General features: G+C 41.3%; 1 long non-coding RNA gene across 2 annotated transcripts in view; it reads right to left on the bottom strand.

The window, feature by feature from the left end:
* Positions 1 to 14,903, bottom strand: part of LOC128785850 (uncharacterized) — a 28,091-nt gene extending 13,188 nt beyond the window's left edge. The window contains exons 1-4 of one of the 2 annotated variants that reach the window (XR_008430059.1): positions 14,819 to 14,903; positions 13,258 to 13,419; positions 12,863 to 12,934; positions 10,148 to 10,232 (exon numbers count right to left, since the gene is read on the bottom strand). This is a non-coding gene — a long non-coding RNA (uncharacterized LOC128785850). Of the gene's footprint in view, positions 1 to 10,147; positions 10,233 to 12,862; positions 12,935 to 13,257; positions 13,420 to 14,818 lie in introns of those variants that run through there. The other variant, XR_008430058.1, reaches the window with a different exon arrangement.
* Positions 14,904 to 15,723: the final 820 nt, after the last annotated feature.

The raw sequence follows: 15,723 nt of genomic DNA, 5'->3' as shown, positions 1-15,723 counted from the left end.
AGATGAGAAAAACCTCATAAATAAAGGGTAGGAAGGAGGGTTGAAACACCTGGGCTACAACCCACAAAGGATGGTGAGATAGCATACAAGAGATTATGGTATTATATAAACAGGACTTCAATCTAGTCACAAATTCTATCTTTTCATTTTGTTTCGTGGAAAATGGGGGTCAAAAATATTATGCCACCTCTAATTTGAAATTTCCAGGAACTTCTCCTTTAGGAGACCTCCAAGAGAGCTGGAGAGAGACATTTTACAATGACCTTCAGTCACTGGACAAGAGGGAATGGCTTTAAACTGAGAGAGGGCAGGTTTAGATCAGATAACAAGAAGAAATTCTTTACTGTGAGCATGGTAAGGCCCTGGCACAGGTTGCCCAGAGAAGCTGTGTTTGTCCCATTCCTGGCAGTGTTCAATGCCAGGTTGGAGCAACCTGGTCTATGGAAGGTGTCCTTGCCCATGGCAGGGGTGGAACTGGATAGTCTTTAAGGTCCCTTCCAACACAAACCATTCTGTGATTTTCATCCTTATGGCTGTTGGGATACAAGTGGTGCAGGCAGAGTTTCAAAGCAACTTCCATGCCTTGCTGCCTGCCCATGGAGACACCTGACCTCCTGCCATGAGAGTAAATGCACCAAGATGAGCTCCTCCAGGTGACATTGCCAGGCTGTCCCTCAGAGAACTCAGACCAGGCTGTTACAGAACAGAGCAGCAGCCTCTCCTGGCAAAACATTGTGCTGACCTGTCTGGAGATCCTTTCCCTTGGCTGCGCTATGTATATATACATTCATTGTCTTACAGCTTTTGTCCAGGCACAGGTTTTGGTAATATTAGGAAGGCTGACATATCCTGATTTCTTCTCATCATTTGGGGTGAGAAGAAATAGACATGTAGCATAACTTCATTCAGAAGTTTTGTCTCATGTCTTGCAGTGAAAGGCAGGCTATGAGCACACATCCAGCCAAGGATAACTAGACAATGCAATATAAAAAATGGGACTGGTCACTCTGCTTGAGCTATGGCCATTTGGGACATCTCTAACTAGAAGGAGATAAGGGGGAAAGGTTCAAACTGAAAGAAGCTACTACAAAGTGAGGGATACTAATGAAACACTAATGAACATCTTGCTCAGTGCTGCAGACATAGTTGTTCTGCGCAGGAACAGAAAAGAGCCAAACAGATAATGGAGTCCCTGCCTCCAGACCTATGGATACACTCTGAGCATTACAGAATCCACTGGGGTGTGCCTGATAGCTGGAATGCTCTGAAGAACAGGTAGCTCTTCAGCAGTTAATCTTTCTTTTTCATCATCTGCATTCACCTGGCATGTTTGGACACATGCACCTGGTTTCTGTGCCATCAGGGAGCTCAGCTGTAGTTCACCTCTATCACATACCTGAAAAATGGTAGGTCTCTTCTTGTTTGCTCAGTTTGGAAAGATTCAATGTACCTAAAGAAAGCCTTTAATCTGTCATTTAAAATCTTATTGTGGTTTAATTCGTAAGGAATAATGTTATTTTCATAGTGTGCCAAAAGCACTGTTGGCAACAGTGAGGCAATTATTTATGTGGGTTATCAGTTCACAGAGCTGATTAAGTAACCTGAAATATGATGATAATGGCTTCCAGTAATGGCTCCATATCAAAAGGATAATAAATATTATTTGCTGCTCTTTCTTATAAGAAATGGGATATATTTCAGTCCTGTTGAAACAAAAGCAAAACTCCTATTGTTCTTTGGAAGAGTCTCCCAATAGCTCTAATTTCACATCATGTCTACTTCAATATGCTCATTTTGTTGCATAAAGTTATGAATAATAAACTGAATATTATAGATACATCTGGATAACTGATGTTAAGTCCTAATCTGCTTTCAGAGCCCTGGAGTGACCTCTCCATGGCAATGACTCAGTTTTTATTCCACAGCGAGGTACAAAGAGCCAGCTGTATCCCTTTGCTTAGCATTATCCACATAACATCACACCCTAACTTGCAGACATATTTTAGAAAATATTCAAAAATTACTTCCTGCTGTATTTTACCAAAGGAAACTAGATCCAGATTTTCTTATGATGGGGTTTGGTGAACTGGAGTTGATAAATGAACCAGCCTTGGCACTAATAGCATTTCTTATGATGATTCGTAGTTTTGTCTATCACAAATTACTCTGACCTGCCTTAAACCCACCAAGTACCCAGTTATGAAATCTTGGTTCTCAGTGAGGGACACTCATCAGCAGAGGCTTTTCTTATTCCTTTAATTATAGCATGAATAACACACATCCCATTCAGAACTGACAGTGATGGGAAGATTTGGATCACTTGTCAATTGCTCAATTGTTGCAGTATTAGATCATGGTGAGTAATTAGAAAAAAATACAAATCTGGTTTAATTTAGAGCTACAGGTATAAAGAAATATATTTATTTTAGAGCTTTCATTAATGGTTTGCAAAGACACTTTGGATAAAGCCTTTGTCAAAAGTACCTAATCAATGAAAAAAAGAAGTATAGGATCTTCTTTGGGATAGGAAATGTGTAGAGGGGAGATTTACAAAAGCAAGAGCTCCTCTACTCCAAGGAGAGTTCTGAGCTGTTGTCAGCTGCTTTGAATGAGAGCCTGGAGGCTTTATGAACATTTCAGCTCATAATATAATACCTACAGATCAAAAGAGAGTTAAGTAAAAAAAAAAGAAGAGGTGACTCTCTAAGTCCTGCATGAGGTATTTGATCTTCAATTATGTTAAAGAATAAGATCTGAATGAAGTCACAGTATTGCAAAGCAGATTGTTTTTTTATAATAAGAATATAATTTGCAAAGAGACATATATGTTGCCAGTACCTGTAGGCAACAGACTTTTTAGTTTTAACCTAAAGATCTATTCTGTACTTTTTAATGAAGAGGAATACTCTTCCCATTATTTTTAAAGATGGCCCAGCCATTAATAGTTTTCCATACATTTGCCCATCGGATCAGTTTGGATTCTAGCTCTTCTTAACTTCAGTTACTGACTGCTGAAATGGGGCTGATGATGTTTGAAGGAGAACATAGGGCTGGGATATAAACCTCATTCACAGAACACAAAGCTGAAACCACTGTACAAAGTAGTAACTCATATCAAAGAGCAAAACCTTGGTCTTTGACGATCTGACAATGTTTTAAATAAATGTCACTCTACTTTAAGGGTCTAGTGCAAGGATATTAAGATTACTTCATCATTTTATTTCAAATATTTATTTCCCTAAGAGAAGGGAATTTATTTTTATTGAAAGCCTGTGATCTTTATTCAGCTTTCAAGAAGTGATGAATGTTTCACATGAAGTTTCTTGGTGCATATTTTGGTATTTAATTCAACATTCAAATCAACGGTAAGCTGATTCAGAATTTGAATCTAAATGCAGTGCTGAACATGGGCTAAAGAGTATAAATGTTGGATATTTAACTACTAAAAATATTCATCATTCTTGCCTTATAGGGATTTCTCATTCTAGCTTGTAGAAATTGAAACTATTCTAAGAAAGTGTTTAATTCATCATGGGCAAATATGCAAGTGCTACTGAAACAAGAAGGAATCCTAGTTTTTCCTACTAGAAACTTGCATTTCCAAAGATTGTACCTCCATTAATTAGAAGATCTCCAGGTTTGACGTAACCAGACCTTACCAACCAAGCAAGGACACGAGGTTAGAGAAACAGCCACAGAACTGCTTGGCATGCTGTGGGGAGGAGACAGAGTCCACCAGACACTGTCAACCCTGGCACATCAAACCTGTCCAAATGCCTGGGTAACACTCTTACAGCTCTGCACTCTGGGTTTGTACTTTATCCACAAAAACAGAGATCAAATCCTCTGCTTCTGGTGGGAAGGCACATTGGTGCCGTGTTGAAAAAAATAAAGTTGATGGCTATTTTTCAGAGAAAACCCCAGTCTAGGCAATCACTCCATATTTTGTTCTTTAGTTCAGTGCTTCTATTACCATTGGTGGCTGGAATTTAATTGATAGTGAAACAGTTCTCACATGCTTTCCCCAAAGAGGTAATACAGACTTCACATTCTGAAGCCTTAACTGAAGGAAGGAGTGCAAAGATGTGCTTGGAGGAGTAACTTGAGGCATCCTGAAAAATCAGGCCAACGTTCAGCTCCAGTCTCCATCCTCCTACTTGAGTGCCTGGGGCTGTACTAGTTGGTTCATCACATTGGATGAAGGATTGTTGTCAGTGTCACTGGGGCTGGATTTATGCACTGTGTCACAACCAGTCAATGCAGTATGACTGCAAAAGAGATTTGAGGTATCTCATCATGTGAACTTTATGCTGTGAAACTACAAAAGAGGTTACTTTGCACTTGAAAACCTCTGCATAATCCACCAGGAAAATCTGGACCATAGTCCAGCACACGAAGGAAAATATAGTGGATGCTGTCTGTGTTATCCATCTGTGTTTCAGAGCAGGTTACAATGAACCCTTGTGAGTACCACCACCACTTGTGGTGACCTAACTGAATTTTATTTGGGTGACCTAATCTATGAGAATTGGGAGGCTACAGGTGACTGGCAAAGGAGGCTCCATTTAGAGAGCAGGTAACCAGGAGGGAAACAGACCTGGGGCCTCCTCTTTGCATTACGTTACTGCAGCTCCACAGACACCCATCCACTCAGCTACTCCCAAGTGATACCTGCCCAAACAGTTTCTGACAGGGGATTCTGACCCTTTATCCTCCAGTTACCACTAGTTACATTTTGCCTAAACAAAAACATTGAGACACATCCCCTGGGCTCCATGACTGTCCACCCCAGCTTCTCCCATCTCCTTTCTTCACCAGTGTGTACCCACTCTACTCCCAATCTCTTTTCCTCCCTGTGATTCATCTGCAGCCTCGGGGAAGGGCACCTGATTTTGTTGCTTAACTGCTGTTAACAAGTTGCTGCACAAATCACCTGGCATTGCAGGACGAGGCTGCCAAACTTTCTACTAGAGCTACAGGGAGCAGGTTTGCAATGCCAGCACTCTTATGAAAATCTTATTTCGTTTTTGATGGGGTTATTACAAGTGTATTGCAGTACTGGAAGATGGCAAATCAAGCTAGTTTTCTGAAGAGCACCCCAAAAAGATAGGTCCAATTCAGTTGTTGGTTTCCTTGCTAAATCTGTTAGCTGATGTGATTTCAATGTGTACATGATCTTCTGTGGCAGATTTTACTCATCTGCCTGTCACACTTGGGAGTTCTTTCTCCCTCCCATGTCACTCCTGGCTTTACCAGCTCCCATCCCACATGTTTTCACATCTCTGTAACCCTCAGAGAAGGGGTAGAGAGGTAGGTGGCCAATTAGTATAAAATACAGTGTCTGCCTTCCTCCCCTCCTTGTTCAGGGGTCTGTGAGTGACTGGACAGGGGAAGAGGGTCTAGCTCTTCTGTAGCCCATTCTACCTCACTCACAGTGAACTTGGTTGAACTTAACTTTCCAAGTGCTACCTGCCTCAGTTCTAGAAGACAGAGAAATTGCAGTGTTATGAAGGAAAGAGGAATCATGTTTGCAAAGTTACTTAGCTAGGGAGGAATACCAACATGGCACACCTGGAGCAGCAGTGGAATGAAGAATACCAAAGTACAAGCCACCCCTCCAGTTCAGCCCCAAAGTTGAAATGAACAGCTCTGCCAGCTTATATGTAATTTATTGCTAGGAAAGTAAGGGATAGACACAGATATCTCCTTTCATGATGAACAGAACTGTACTGGATTGTGGCATCCTATGTTTTATGTGAGCAGGAGACTTGTCCTGATATAAATCACAGGGCACCAAAGTCAGCCAGCTGCAACTGCCCAGAAATAGCTGCACACTGAAGGACAACTGCTTCAAAGACAGTCCTTATCAACCCCAGACACATTTACTTTGGGATCCTGCTTAGTTTTAATCACTCTGACAGGTTTGGCTTGTAAAATCATTCTGCCTGTTTATCTGTACATAAGTAAAATCCATGTGGACTCCACCCCCAAGGACCTAAAGCTGCAAATGCACATAAATAACTTCAGCTGCATGACTGCTCTCCTTGGGTAAACAGCAGGGAGGAAGAAGAGGTACTTACAATATTGACATAAAAATGAAATTGTCCATGACTAACCTGAGGATGAAAATGAGGGAAGACTATTTAACTATCAGCCAAAGAAGGCAATGGAGTAACTTTCCAGCAGGAGGGATGGCAGGTGAAAAGTCAGGAAGCTTTACATGAATGCTTGGCCATTTTATAAGAGGAGTCTTGGGCCTTGCCTGTCCCACCACAGGGCTGGAATCAGTGACCCACGAGGACTCTTTGGGCCCAGGGTTTGTACGTGACTGAAGTTACTCAGAGGCGTAAATGTTTATAGGATGAGCTGGGAGCTTGCGTCAGCAGAGCTGGCAAAATTCCATGGGTGCATCATCCATCCCACTGAACGCCATAAACATGGAAGGATAACTTCCTAACAGAAATGCGCACACACACACACACACACACACACACACACACTCTGCAGGTATATAAAAATTGATATTTTTTGCACAACAGTTTAAAACTGCAAAAAAGTTAGTAGCTATATGTATTTTAATGTATAATGTCAATGAGCTGTATTTCTGCTGTAAATTATATATGTATTTATGCACATATGCTGATGAGAAAGCCAAGTGACTTTCACCATACTCTGACATCAATTAGATTAATATTCTTGTTAGAGGAAATTGAAGGAATGTGTTGAACATAGATGATTTCTTCAGATGTCCACATGGTACTCAGGAATTTTTTAATGTATTAACTGAGTATGATGTGGGCACTCTGCCCCACAACTTCCAACAGGGTTTATGCCCCAGGTCAGGAAGGATATGGATTGTCACAGTATAAATCACCAAGAAGAAGAAGAAGAGGATTTATCCCTAAAGCAGCTTAAGGTCTGAAGGTCCCTACGTGACTTCACTCCTACATGGCTTGTGTCCCTTGACAGTGTTCCCTGTGGCATAGATTAAATTAACAATATTAAAAAGACAACATTAAAAGAAGACCTGAATAGACAAAAGTGAGCAATCAAAAATCAGAACATTCCCAGCATAAGCCTGAACTGGAAATCTGAACAATAGTATTTATTATGGATATAAAGAACTTCATCTCCAGTTCTGACAATCTTCAGGGCACTTGGACCTGCCAGCACTTTAGAGCCTGAGAAAAGGCTTCCTCTCCTACAGACTATTTCACACAGAACATTTTTTTAGTCACATGAGAAAGCACCCTTTGGTGAGAAAATAATGGAAAAGATACTTTGGATCTTGGTGAAGCCTTGCTGAGTACAGAGTTGGTTTGTATCAGGACATTAGAGCTTAGAAACCATGTAAGATGCAACATTTAGATATAATGCAATGTATTTATAGCTAATTTTGCAATAACACAAAGGCTGAGCTTATAATAAAAGGAATTGAGTAATAGAGTAAAAGTTTTTATGCTAATAATTAACTTCTAAGAGAACAAGATCAGTATTTCCATAATATAGAGCAAGACACCCTGGTTCATCATCAGTCATAACAGCTCAAAATGGATATAAAACACTTTCACAAAACAACTTTTCCATTCTCCTTGTCTTTGTGTCAAGATAAGATTGACTCACTGTCAAGGACAGTCAGACTCAAAATCTTTTAGGGTTGATGATTAAGGATAGAGGGGGATTTCCCCAACTTTGTTATTTCTAAATGCAAAGATCAATTCACTTGTTTATTTGCATTTGCATCTGATCTTTTGATCAGTGGCAATGCTTATGATACAACTGTGAGAGCCTGCAAGTGAGAGATCCATTTACTCTTCTTACTTAGCATAGAGATTTCCTTAAAAAAAATACTAAGATTGTTACTGTAAAAGAACTATCTTGGAAAGAGGCCTCTTGGCCTGGGTGTTTCCTGCAGAACAATTCTGACTCCTGCTGTGGGAGAAACTCCTACTTGTCCTGCCCCAAGGGTGAAAGATACTGCCAGGGAATTACAGCAATTAACCTCCAGGTCCTTGTCAAGCTCCAACCATCCCAATGAGTTATTAGTCCTTTAGGACTCAAGAGACCTCAGGGAGACTGAAAAGCTCTGCTCCTTCTGCAGATGACCCAACCCATAACCGCAAGGAACAGGCAGAGGGAGCAGCCTTTGCTAAAGCTTGGAAACTGTGGGGGACCAGTGAGACCACTGGGTGGGTGGCTCAGGAGGCTCCCCTGCCCTACCTGGAGGCAGGTGGTCCCTGCCGAAGCGCTGGCAGAGCCGTGTGTGATCCCGAGCCACTTGTCCCCAGATGCCGAGGCTCCGGGAGCTCTCCCAACCATTTGGACACTGCCATGCTGCCTGCAGCTGGAGCGCAGCGGGGCGTGCCAGGAAGCCCTGGCAGAAGGCTGGTCTGAGCCAGGCTGCTCCTGCACACACATGTGGGTGCTTGGAGGAGAGCAGCTCGAGCTGCCCCACAGTGCAGGCAAGGCAAGGGCCGAGCTGGACTCCACAGACTCTGGGCAGTCCCCATGGAGATCCAGCTGACATGGGCTTTGTGGATCCCTGTGTTCCACAAGAGCTGCTCTGGTAGCACAGGGGGCTGGCAGAGCACGTGGAATTGCTGGGAGCCCCAGGGAAAGCAGGCTGGACCTCAGCTGCTGCTGCATAGGCACAGAACAGAAGTGGAACCAGTTTCATGCTCATAACATCCATCTGAACTGGAATCTGCCCATTGGAGGACAGGCTGAGCTCTCAGCTCTCAGATGAAGGCAATTAAAAAAGATAATAAGAAGGAAATACCTTAGCTGTTCTCATTGTACAGGAGCAAGTGAGCCCAACCACTGTGTCACATTCACGGCAGTGCAGTTGGGTCTAAGCAGAAAAAAAACCCACCGTCCACATCCTCAGAACTGACACCTGTTGTCCTCTGCCCTGTACCCAGGCAGTGATTTACCCCTTGACAGCCATCCCAGGGCACTTCTGTACCATCATTTTCTTGGTGCTCTGATGACAACAATGCATTACATTTTCTACAAGTAAAGGCTGTTTTACATTTTCTCTGCTCTTCATAAAGTATCCATTCAAGTGCTTCATACTATAAGCCATTGCTGAAGATAAAAAATATGGTAATTTGAAGTTGACCCTTTACCTGAGCAGATCCCTACCATGCCCATGTTATACATGGTGGCAGCAAGGTCAGAATTAATATTTGGAAAATAAAGGCAATATCACGCTGAACACCAGTAAATTAAATCCCACTGCACATATTTACACAAGACACACACACAAGAAAGGTAGCGCCTCAGGGAGGACCTGTGTCCCTATTGCCATTCAGCCTCAGTGTGAGCAGGATTTTTTTCCATTCTGCCAAGAATTTGTAAACTTTCCCAACCAGTTCTAAATGAAGAAGAAGTAGCACATATAACAACTGAAGTCTGAGCAAAACTGTCTGTAACCACTTAAGATTCAAATACGCCAGAAGTTCCTAAGTCATCTGATCCTAATTTCTGAAGAATTTAAATAGGACTTGTGCTATGCTATATGCCAGAAACTATAAATACAATGCTTTCTCTTATCAATCTCTTCTTCTGCTTTGGGCAGCTTGATAGCATTAGCTCAATATCTGCAGTATTCCTCTTTCCTTCCCCGAACAGGGCGTAAGGAACCTGTGAGAGTTCCCTGCTGATTTATGTCCAAAGCCGGAGGTGAAAATGCTGGATTAGAAAATCGCGCTGCACAGGAACTAGAAGCCAGCCCACACAAGCTTTACAGGAAGAAATTATAGAAAATGGCAAACACCAGAGAAAACTTAGAGCAGGGATAAATTAGCAAATGGCAAAGTTCACCGGGAGGGAAGGCTTGCGTGCTAGGCTGTGTGTTTACAGCGCTCGCTCCAGTGCCTGCACAGCTCCAGTGATGTGCTCCTGCAGAGAGAGCAGCTGGGACTCCCCGCTCGCACTGCCAGCACTAGGCTGCAGACAGGAATTTCAGATAATGTAGCAAGGACAGAGCATCTAGAGCTATAAAAACACTCAAAACAGTGTGCTGGGCAAAATAAGGGAGCACAGAAGTTAAAGATTTGTCTTTAGCCAAAGTCACATAGTTCAGAATTGTAATTCAGAAATGTGCTACAGATTTTCTTTTTAAGCTTAAATCTAGAAGTCCATTGATTTATTAAATTTAAATATTCCTCTTCCTACTAGTCTGGACTCCAGAGTGCTTTGTCTCCTGTGGTAGGTATCACATGAATCAGCTGGGCTCAAAGGAACCAGTGAACCACACAAACAGGAAAGAATAAGTTGATTAGACTTTCAAGCTGTCTTAAGACACAGTATGTCCCTAAATATCTATTGCTAAATACAGTTTGATGTTCACAGGAATAAAAGTTAATTGTTTTTCGGTCATACCAACAACAAAATATATTTTCATTTTAGGAATGTCAATATTTCATCCCTGTTACAAGAAGAGAATTTCAGCTAAAAAAAAGCCACAGTATTCCAGTTCCACTTAAATTCTGTCTGTGACAGGGATATTAAATAGAAAGACTTAATTTTTATCTTCTCAAATAGAATTTTCAAAATTCAATGTAATCAAGTGGTTGTATTATCCAATTAGATAAAATAAAATAAGATGTGATGAAGCATTTTATAACAACATTATCATAAAATCAGAAGCAAATATTTATAGCTATAGGAATCTACAGCTATGCTATCTTTGGGCTAGAACAGATTTGGGGGCTTTGGGTGTTGAACAAAAACACAGTATTTTTTTTCAATTAGAGAAAATGATAAAATAAATTAATATCCATAGTCTCAAATGTTCCGTAGTTTTCTTTGTGATTACTTAGCCCTTCTGAAAACCTCTTAAAGTTTAAGTCACTTTTCACATAAAAGTAATTTCAAAACATCATATTATATATCGTCTCTTGATTATATTGAAGCAAAGCATTGTGATTTTACCTGCAGGAAAGACTGACATCTGAAAAAAATTCACTTTGTCAGACTTATAAATCAAAAAAAAAACCCAAAACAACTGTCACAAATATTTTGGCACTCTTTCAGGAACTGCTGTGACAGGAGGAACAGCTAACATGAGAATCTAGTTCACAAGACTTCCAGTCCAAGCTCTACTGATCAGATATTTTTTAATCCATCTCAGTTAAACATCTAAATCAAACTGGCCAAGATTTACCAGATCCACTAATCTGCTCCCTCTTAAAACATATCCCTTTATAGCATATATATATTTCAGACTATTGGCACTTTCTCTAGACTCCATTGTGCTTAAGAAGTTGATATTCCCGAAAACACCTCAGAGATGCTGTTTCTTTAATGAGTCTTGTCTCTTAATTTACTGAAAATTCTCATCAATTCCTTTTTTTTTTCTTATTTAAAGGCAAAACTTAAAAAACAACCTTTCTGTTCCACTTCATTTCACATTTCTTTATCATCAAACACTCCCGCCAAAATCCTATTTGCTGTAATCTGTAATTCAGAAATTATGTGACCTGGAAAACTCAGATGAGCAAATTCTGAAACATATAACTTTGCTTGGCAAAAAAAAAAAAAAAAAAAAAAAAAAAACAAAAAAAAAAAAAAAAAAAAAAAAAACCTGGTTCATATCATAGAGATGTAACTCCCTGGATGTAAAACCCAGAAGTGTTTGTGTCACCACAAAGCAGGAAAGCAGAGTGGGGAGAAGGGCTAAGCATTCCGGAATATTTCCTAAATCCAATATGGTAGCAAGCAGCCCTGTTGCTGTCAATTCTGCATCCCCATCTGGTGTCCTGTAATGGTTTTAATAAAAGCTCTTACACTTGGTGCTAAAATAAGCCATGTGTTTGCTGGGGTGAATTAAAAGATGTAAATGCAGTGTAATATGCCAAAGGATATAACAGTGTCAATATAAGAGCTGGCTGTGTCAGTCAGCAACAGGTTCCAGCTGGGGCAGCCTCATGGAACAAAGACAGCCATTGGCTTCATTCTGCTCTGTGCTTCTGAAGTCCCAAAGAGGGGGAAAGCTGAGGACCTGGAGCAGATGTGGGATACCCAGTTGAGTGCACAGGGACACTCCCACAGCAGCTTCACTGTCCACGTGGCCAATTCTGACTGGAGCCATCCACCTCGGATGGCTCATACAGGGATGGAGTACACAGGCACAGAGAATCCTGGAGCAGGACTGATCCCTTGAACAGCCTTTCCCTTCTGCTGTTGCTGGCCACACCTGAATTAGTTGTTTCAGACAACCACATACAGCAGCTCAGCTCTGAACTCTGCAGCTGAGGAAGGACTGGATTTCCAAAAGCGCTCCAGTAAAACATTAATGGTTTGAGAAGCCCATGGAAACCCAACAGTATTCCTCTTCCTAATATCCTTCCAACCTCTTCCCACTAAATTAGATACATGGGTGAGAAGGAATTAGAAATCTAGATCTAGAATCTAAATTCATTGCACAATGAATATTTGTCCTGCAACAGCACTGGCTGTCAGGAAAGGGGGGTAAAGACCAGCATTCCTAATGGCCATGTCTATTCCTCATGACCAGTCCCCTCTTAATCAGACCACATAGATACATGCTGACAAGTATATTCTTCAAGGCTTCTGTTCCACAGGAAAACCTGGGAAAATCTATCCCAATTGAGATATCCTATCCTGAGGACTTCTGGACTCCTAGGAAAACCTATCCCCCTTTTCAGAGCCCTGTAAAGAAAAGATTGACTCTGCACATCATCAATATCATTGTGGATATTCTCAGTTCAGTCAGAGAGAAAAAGAGAAAGATTTCTGCCAGGCTAAGCCTAGGAAAAAGTCCAAGAGGAATGTAAACAATCTATTATCTTGCTTTCCGTTCATATTGTTTACAGGTATGTTCTACCACACTTACCTAAGTCCAGCGTACCAATCAAGTTAAATGTTTTTACTTTAAGACCAATGGAATTAATGTTCACGATGTTTTCTATAAAAGAGAGAAGTGCTTTTGAATAAAGTCTCATTTACCTTCTAAAATCGTACGAGTCGTTTCGCCCATCCCTGGCTCAAGAACATCATCATATGAGCTTACAGTAATCACAAATCCATGGGAAATAGCCTAGGAAACACTCTACCTTTTTGGACTGGTTGGTTAGTTTGTTTTTGGGAAAGAAACCCCCAATTTTATTATTTTATTTTCATTTTCTTAGAGTATTTGCCACAGAAAATTCCCGATCTGTGACTAGAGCTTGTGGGTGTTAACACAAATTACATAACATTCCCCAAATCTGAATTAATTCATAGACTTACCAGAGGCTCTCTTGCAATGATTTTCTCTTGAAACTTGATTGAGATGATGGATGATAATTCTTATCTTTTGATTACAGCTGTGATGGTCTGATAAAGACTATAAAACTGCAACCATTATATTTCTCATCCCTGAATTCCCCCTGAGCAGTCTCCTGAGATCACCTGAAACAGATAAACAGAGATGTGAAGAGCATGCAATGGAACTGTTCCAGAACTGATACTGATAATATTACTTGGCTTTACATTTATGCTAATATCAATTAAGCAAGCTTTATGAATACTTGCTGTCATTTCTTGGAGCTGCTTTACAAAGCAGCTTTCACTTTGCACTTATGATGAAAATCAAAGACTTTCCACACTTGTGCCCTATATGGTGTGGCAGAAGAGGCAGCCTTCAGAGAGAGGGTAAACAGGCAAACTAGATGAGAGCAGAATTGGGGGAAATATTGCACAATCACATTCACAGGAAGGGCAATATTCCCTAGACTCTCCTCATTATAGTCAAAAACACTGATCAGAAATTTCAGTTGTGTATTTTCAACCAGTCCTCCCAAACCTTCATGGAATAGCTATAGGAGGGATTTTACCCTTGTTTTTAACCAAGTTAGACACCAGCAAAGTTCAGGAGCCATTGTTAACTTTTCTCTTTCCTTTTGCTTGTCTGCAGAAAGTTGCCAAATCCCAATTTGTCATCATCCTTTCATGTGTTTCTCGGCTTAACCTGCAGCACCAACACCCTCACAACATTATTCTTGGAATACAGTATCTTTTTTTTCTGCTGCTATTATCAAACTCTGCTATAAAATAGTTTTCCCTTTTCTTCAGACATCCCAATTTCACTTCCCCTAAGTTCTCCCAAGAATTGCTTTAATGTAATTGGGTTATAACGAATGATACAGCTCCAGGAGGGAGCAGTAGGGATAATTCATAAGAATCACAGAACAGTTTGGAGAGGACCTTAAAGACCATTCAGTTCCAACCTCCCTGCCATGGTCATGGACATCTTCCACTAAAGCAGGTTGTTCCAAGTCCTGTCCAGCCTGCCCTTGAAAGCCAAGTTGAGAACCCACCACTAGTTGGTCCTACTGGAAGTTTTCTTTTGAAGAGCGATTATCATTTACTAGCTACTTAAATTGGGTACTGATATAACTGATGATTACATTCACAGCAACAGAAAAATAAGACAACAAAAAGCATTTCTATAGCTCCCATAACCTCAGTGTAAGCACCTTTGAATTTTTGGTCTAGTGTGGTGCAGACATCCTCATCTAATGTAAAACACTGAGACTTGAAGAATATGAGTGACTTTCCCAAGAGATGCCATAAATTCCAGAGCAGTACAGGGTTTTCAAAATATATATTACAGCCCTACTTGCTGAATGTGGAGAAATAGAAATGAGTCAAAGTTTGTAAATTCCAGCTTTGCTGAATATTCACACTCCTCTGCTTTACCCAAAAGCACAACAAGCACACGCAAACCTGGTACAGTTCAGGTGTAGGTACTCCAAGCTTTTATTACTCTACCTCTAAGAGGTGCTTCCTAACAGAAATTTAACGTCACCTTAAATGTTTCACACATCACTTCTCCAGCATGGCTGTAATTTATCACCTATTTTGTGCACAAGATGTGCAGCAAGCACCAACACCAGCTATACTCCCAAAGTTCTGGTTTCACCTGAAATCAGCCTTTATGAGCTCATCTTAACTGTGTCCTCATGACTCTGCATGAACTTCAAAGAGGACTTTGAAGACCACACAGCTCTTCCTGCAAACAAGCCAGCAGGACAAGAACAACCCCTACAAATAATGTCATAGAGGCAAGACCACACAGAAGATTCCTGCAGTGCCCTTTGGGCTTAAAGATGTAGGGGGTCTGAACACCCCACCGCTGAGGCCGATCTGCAGCAGCTCCAAGAATCCCTGCTGCGTGGCATGTGGTGAACTCCGTGCCCACATGGAAGGGTGGAGAGCTCCAGATGAGCTCTGTCGATCAGATACCTCTGCTGGGTCTGCCCCAGCTTGCAGCATGCCCTCCTCAAAGCTAAACGGAGCCCAGAGAGAATTCACACCCCAGTACCTGACAGGTTGCCAGCTATGGCAGTCTCATAGCCACTGGGGAAGCTTTGGGACCAGGTGCTGCTGCACAGCAAGCTGGGGAGGTTCTACCCTAGACAATCCCCATGGCAAGAAACAAGATCACCCCTTGAATGAGTGAAAATTAGAGGACACACAAACCATCATAACATCCACCTTTGGAAGATGCTGAAGATGCCCACAAGTGAGGGATGGAGAGAAAATGTCTGGTTTAAAAGCCCTACAGTTGTCAGGTCACCTAGCAGTACAGTGACTCAATATTTAAGGAGTTGTGAACAGCTGAACTATGAAGCTTCACTAGCAAGAATTTGTGGAATCATGGAAAAAACTGATGGGAAGGGAGAAGATCCAGACAGGGACCTTGTGACAGTG

The sequence above is a fragment of the Vidua chalybeata genome, chromosome 3 (genome assembly GCF_026979565.1).
Source record: "Vidua chalybeata isolate OUT-0048 chromosome 3, bVidCha1 merged haplotype, whole genome shotgun sequence".
Classification (NCBI taxonomy): domain Eukaryota; kingdom Metazoa; phylum Chordata; class Aves; order Passeriformes; family Viduidae; genus Vidua; species Vidua chalybeata.
Note: the sequence above shows the minus strand (reverse complement) of the source record. Positions and strands in the feature narration are given on the sequence as shown.